Source organism: Sitodiplosis mosellana, unplaced genomic scaffold, assembly GCF_009176505.1.
Source record: "Sitodiplosis mosellana isolate CC-2019 unplaced genomic scaffold, AAFC_SMos_1.0 Smas_scaffold_6226, whole genome shotgun sequence".
Classification (NCBI taxonomy): domain Eukaryota; kingdom Metazoa; phylum Arthropoda; class Insecta; order Diptera; family Cecidomyiidae; genus Sitodiplosis; species Sitodiplosis mosellana.
Genome location: NW_022601467.1, coordinates 15381998 through 15388498, shown reverse-complemented (window position 1 = coordinate 15388498; position 6501 = coordinate 15381998).

The following is a 6501-nucleotide window of genomic DNA, read 5'->3' as shown; positions in this document are numbered from 1 at the left end:
CTGTCATTTGAAGGTAGTACAAATTCATTGGAAACGCATTCTCTCCCGATACCACAAACGTATGTACGCAATTTGAATGTTGGAAAATATATCAAAAAGTCATATATGAATAATTGAGTGGAATTGAAGAATGAAAATGAGAAAAAAAAGCAACAGCAACAACAACATCATACACTCAGCTTGATAAATAATATTTCATTTCGATTTCATGAAAGGAACGAAATAAAAATAAACTTTGATAAAGTTAAAATATATATTCGGAATCAACCTCTCTGTAAAATGCCGATGGTTGAACTTTTTCATTTCGTCGTCGTCGTCGTCGGCGGCGGCGGCGGCGGCAACGGCAGCGAAAACAGATTCAAATTCCCTTTTTCTTGTTCATTCAAAAGTGGATACGAAATTCAATTCATTGAGTGTATTTCCCTTGTCAATGTCCATTTGAAAGAATGAAATAAAAATTGCCAAGTAATTTTTTCAAGTATGAATTAAATTGACGACGATATTTGAAGCAAATGTGGACAGCGAGGACGACGACGACGACCGCCAACGGCGCACACACCAAAAATAATGTTGAATTGACAAATAATTCAGTAAGTAGAGGCATGAAAGGAGCGAGACAGCAGAACGAGACCGTGATAAAGGTGGGTAACGAAAAATATATTCATATACACCCATTCAATGTATATTATTGTTCATGTATGTGAAATATAGTAGTCCTCTGCTGAATTATTCATTCGCATCGAAAGTAGAAAAAATCAATAAAATATCTAATGGAACTCCTAGAATTGTATTTAAATCATGCAATTTATGGCAAAGTATGCATATATCAAACAGACGACGACGACGACGACGACGATCGCATACACACCGAACAACAATAACAAATATCGAAATATGAATACAAGTGCTATTAGGTATATTTCTGCCGACCGAATGAATGAAAAACTTCGGTTCGATATGAAATGAAAATATCAACAGCATATTGTAAAAACAGTGCATCAGCGGAGGTAGCAACTTATGGAATCTTTCGATTGGTGTACATTTATGCCGGTAAAACGTTTGTGAGAGTGAAAAATGTATGCTACATGTTCAAAGCGTTTGTGCTTTTTTTTCTTGGTTTGTTGGTCGATAAATGGGAAAAAGTGCGCAGTTCATGGATGTCATAGCTAGGAAGTTCACAATGCATAACTACAGAGAGAAGAAGAAGAACTAAAGGGAAAGAAGCAACTGTGAACTCAGAATATTTGGCATACACACACACACACACACACACACACACACACACGAAAAATCACTCGTGTACGATATTTTACGTGAGAGACTCTTTGATGATATGGAATTGTTTGCTTTGTCAATGTGATCTAATGTGGGCGATTGCTATAGCTATATCCTGATTGTAAAACCATTTTACCGCTTTAAAAGCGGGCGTAGGGCGCATACCACGCATTTATCCATTAATAGAATGTTGAATTTCGTCACACGAATGAATATGAAACTTGGTTGGCACGGTTTCCTTTTCTTCTTTTTTTTCTCCTTCACTTTTGGTGTATGAATGTATTTTTGTGTAGGCGATACTTAATATTTAATTACGGTTTCATAACATTACTTCTAAAAATTTTGTGGACACAACAACTCAACGGGTTTGCCCACTTTTTTCATTGTGATTTCTTCATATACAGACATATGCTCATTGCTTGTGTCTGTTTCACTGGTAATGGGCCAAAGCGAAGTGGCAATGTTAATCGATGCTGTAGTCGAATCTATTTTATGTGCGGCGCCTCACTTCCTCCAAATATAAAATCGATTTCCTAGTTTACATTCCCGTTTGCCACACACAAACACACTACCAACGAGACATTTGACAATTTAATATGGTAAATGTTGTTGCAGATTCGCTTTCTCTCTCTCTCTCTCTCTCGCTTTCCCGTATGCATTTCTAAAACTTCAACCCGATAGCCCCCGAGCAAAGGGAAGATAAATGTGCAATGACCTTATACATACACATGAAAACCACTACCCACATTTCACACGGTTGCACCGAAGATGGAAATCACAATTCGCAGTGCGCTCGCAAAACGTGCACTCGAATTCGAATATGACCGAGTATGAGTGTAAGAGAGTGTGCGTGTGTGTATGCTCACCGCCAATTTCGTTTCAATGCAACCATAATGAAAAATACAATTGGAATTGTGTTGAGCAAATACTGGATTGATGGATTTTCAGTGATAAAATCGGACAATTCGGCCGCTAATTTGGAATTTGACACACCATATTTGTTGAATGTGCGCTCGGTTAGGTTTTTTTTTAAATTCGTATTTATTTGTATTAAAAATACAAGTCAATTAAATTGAAATTGGCCATGGGTTTGAGTTTTTGAACGCACACGTCAACACAATTATTTTCAACCACACAAATTGTTTTCTGCATCACAAATAGACTTGTTTGTTCGATTTTCATTTCGTCAACGGCATTTCGAACAAACGATGTGGCGACTCTGAATTAGTAAAAGAATAGAAAAAAAACATAACAATAACGACGTGCACAACAAGGGAGCCAGAGCGACAAAGGGGCTGTGTGTGTGTGTGAGTGAGTGAGTGAGAGAGAGAGAGAGAGAGAGAGAGAGAGAGAGATGGAGCCGAGCAGATAGAATTGTGTGTGAAAATTCAATATGAAAATGAGCGTAGTACGGCCAAGTACCATGCAATATTAATAGGTTGTATGGCAATGCCCATAGCGAAATACCTGAACTGAACCATGAATAAAATATATGGCGTTGGGTTGGTTCATATGGCATTTTTCTCTCTCTCTCTCCCTCTCTCTCTCTCCCTCTCTCTCTCTCTCTCTCCATTTATAGCACCGTTCATGCTAAATTTATTGTGTTTTGTATAATTTCCAAAGCCGTTGAACGATGGCAAGATTTTCAATTTAGAACAATGTGTTTTTTTTCTCTCTCTCTCTCTCTCTCTCTCTCTCTCTATCTGTCTGTTTCGGTTTTCGGTTTTTCTTCCAAAAATAACCTGATTTATTTTATTTTATTTAGGGGCTACGTCATCGTCACATACACACATATTTTGTGCGTCATAGCGTACATAGTGCAAAGTCATTGTTCAGTAAGAGACGGAGAGAGAAAAAAGGGAGAACTGATTGAAAGCAAGTGATGCTGATGATGTGAAATGATTATTCATCAAAGTAGAATAAATGCTCTGATTTACTCATGCATCGAATGAATTTATCAATGTTGACACTTGTTCCACGCTCATTCATTGATGACAAGTCCAAGTGAGGGCAGAAAGAAGCTCTCACTCTCTCTCTCTTTCTGTCTCGGCCCCAATTTGAAAATCCAAAATAAGCCGATTTTTGAACAAAGTTCGTCAAGCTATTGTGTGACATAGCTCTACGTATTCTGTTTCGAGAATTTACCAAACATTTCCCAACAAATTACAATCTTCTTAATGCGTACCACCAACCATCCATTTTTATTCGCTCTCTCTCTCTCTCACTCTCAAACGCTTTGTTTTTTTCTCTCTGTTGTTTTTGAGTTTCGGGCACATTTGAGATTCGATGATATTTCAGAAAATGCTCTGCCATGTGCATAAAAATCTATTTCTTACAAACTGAGCAACTAAAATGTGAACCAATTTCAATGACCTTTTCTCTAAATGTGCTGCTGTTGATTTTATTGTTGTTGTTATTAATGCGTCTGCTTCATTTACTTCGTTCACCACAAAATGTCATGCGATAAAAGAGAGAGAGAGAGAGAGAGAGAGAAAACTTTAGAGTGCCGAAGCCGAAGAAGAAGAAATACATCGAAATAATATAAAGTGAATCACATCCATGACGCAGCTTGTGATCTATTTTTATTGAGTTTTGACATGTCTGTACATTTGGTTGTAAAATATGTAAACGTTCCCACCGATTCCGTACAAGTGGAAGGACGAAAATGGCAAATTAACAGGCTTTGGAAAATTAAGTAGACGTTTTTTTAAATCGCCGTTATATTTAAATGGATCGTTCGACGGCATGTACAACACGCAGCATTTAATGACTTTATGACAAAAAAGGTTAGATTTATATTTTCCTTTTCGGTCTCTCTTTCTCTGCGCCATTTGTTGTTCTTTTGTGCTTAGTATAGAAGTAAAAAAATGTAATTCTTATTACTTTATTACCTACTTATTACTTTAATAAGATGACTTTTTACTTATTACGCATCTTATTACAAAGTAATAAGATGAGTAATAAGTAATAAGTCTATCTTATTACAGTAATAAAATGAAAGTCATAAGTAATATGTAATAAGTTACTTATTACTTTACCTCTATAGTGCTTAGGAAACTATTTGCGAATGAAGTGCGTTAAAAGTGGTTGGTGTACTTCGAAGTGATTACCTAAACAATGTGATGATAATGTATCAAAAGCAATGAACAGTTTATCGTATTGCCGACAATTTGTTGTCGCTGTCGCTGTCTATATTTCTTCTGTTTTGGATTCTTCTTCTTTATTTGCTGTAGCTTAGAACGTTCATGAAACCGCTGTCAGGTGCCAGGTCGAGAGAGAAGCAAAAATAAAGCGCACGTCGAAAGATTCTCGTTGGCATTGCATGAAAAGTGCCATTTATCAAACGAGAGAAGAAAAAACCAGCTCAAATATTTTCATAAAATATTATCAGAGAAACGAAAGCTGCGTTTGTTGCTATCAAATCGATTTCCATCCATTAGGCGCGCGCGCTTTTGGCGCACCTTGATATTTGTTCAGCCGTGTGTCTCTCCCCCCCCCTCTCCACCTCGACCTCTCTTTTCTTCTCCACTGTTGGCCTTCTTATTGCACGGGGATTGTGTGTGTGTGTGGCAAAGAGAATGTTTGAAATTTCCATTTTCTAAGCTCTCAATTTAAAGAGAAATACCAGCAGAATTGAGCCATACAAATAAGGACGAGTTTGGCTGCACAAGATAAAACCTGATTTATTGGTAGCTGTGTTGTGTATGTGTGTGTGTGTGTGTGTTAGCTTGAGCACAAACGAACCGAACGAAGTCAAGTTGGCAGCGAAAAAAAAACCGTGGACGCGGATAGGCGGGAATACATCAAAAGATAAGTATTGCGTAAGTTGATAACGAAATAATTTTTTTTCTCATTCCTTTTCTCTTGAATTGGCAAGAATCATGGCGAGAAAATAGAGCAAGCGTCTGGGTATTTAGTCAAATAAAAGTGATCCATCTTATCGGATGTAGTGATGCACCTGGCTGTGTGAATCGATGCGATGCCACGACTTCTATTCGAATCCATTTTACCGAAAAAAATGCAAAGCGAATGAGCAAAAAAAAAAGAGTCATACAACTTTACATTTCAAAGCGATGGATATCGCTTTCCCCTTTTCATTTGGTTTTGCTCGTCTTTCGACTACTCCATTTTTCATATGATTATTTTCTGTTTTGCAGCGGCGCGCTGTCGATTTCAATCATTCCACCTTTAATTTTCTTCTGTTGAAACTGAATGGCTGAGTGAATCTTTGCAAACCGCCACTTTAATGCAGACCTTTCAATTCCGTTCGGATTTAAAGAGGCGAACATAGACTCCGGCAAAGAGGCAGAGTAAGCATATGGATGAGAAAACAACAACAACAACGAAAAATTATTTATAGAAAATGCTCTATCCACCCGAAAAGAAAAGTAAACGCAGTGAAGAAAATCAAATTAACGAAAGTGACAACTCGAAATGGTAAAATTTTATCGCAGTTACAGATTACTCCGTCATTGTTCACTTTTATACCTTCATTAATCGCGTGCGCTCGTTTTTTTTATATAAGTTTTGTTCGCTTGAAATACACAAATTACCATTCCGTGCAGTTTGTCGCACATTTTTTTTTCTTTTGTTCTGATTTTGAGAAAACTTACCGAGAGGCAGGAAAACGCAAATACACGCGCGCATTTCCTTTCTCCCGTGATTTACCTTTCGAAAATCGTCCGTAATTAGCTTGGCGAAGAATGAAATGCGCGAAACGGAGAAAGAGAGAGAAAAAAATATCTTTAATAGAAATGTTGACTAATCAATTCACGTGGCTGGCTTGCTTTTCGTCTGTGATTCCATGCACACGCACCCCTCTAGCAAATCTTATGCAATTTTCTGACACTTTTTTCCTCCCTCTTCGCCGCCAAACCGAATAAATATGAAATATTGCACAAGTTCGGCCTTCTCTTTGGCTCCGCCAAACTTTTTGTGTTATCAATCGACTCAGTTGGGCTGCATGAGTGAGTGTTTTGCACAAGATATTGAATTAAAGTCGTTTGCTGGCGGTAGCTGGAATGAATGCTGAATAAAATAACAGCAAGAAAACATTGGAGATGGTGTATTACTGCACTCGGGACTGGGGTTGTTGCAATCTACTCTACATTTTTTTTCGTTGGTCGAATCCTTCCATCGATTCGACTGAGTGGTGAGTTGTGCGGTTGAAATTGCATTTTTTAATTGAATGTCCGAGAATGAAAACGCAACTTCTATGCACAACAC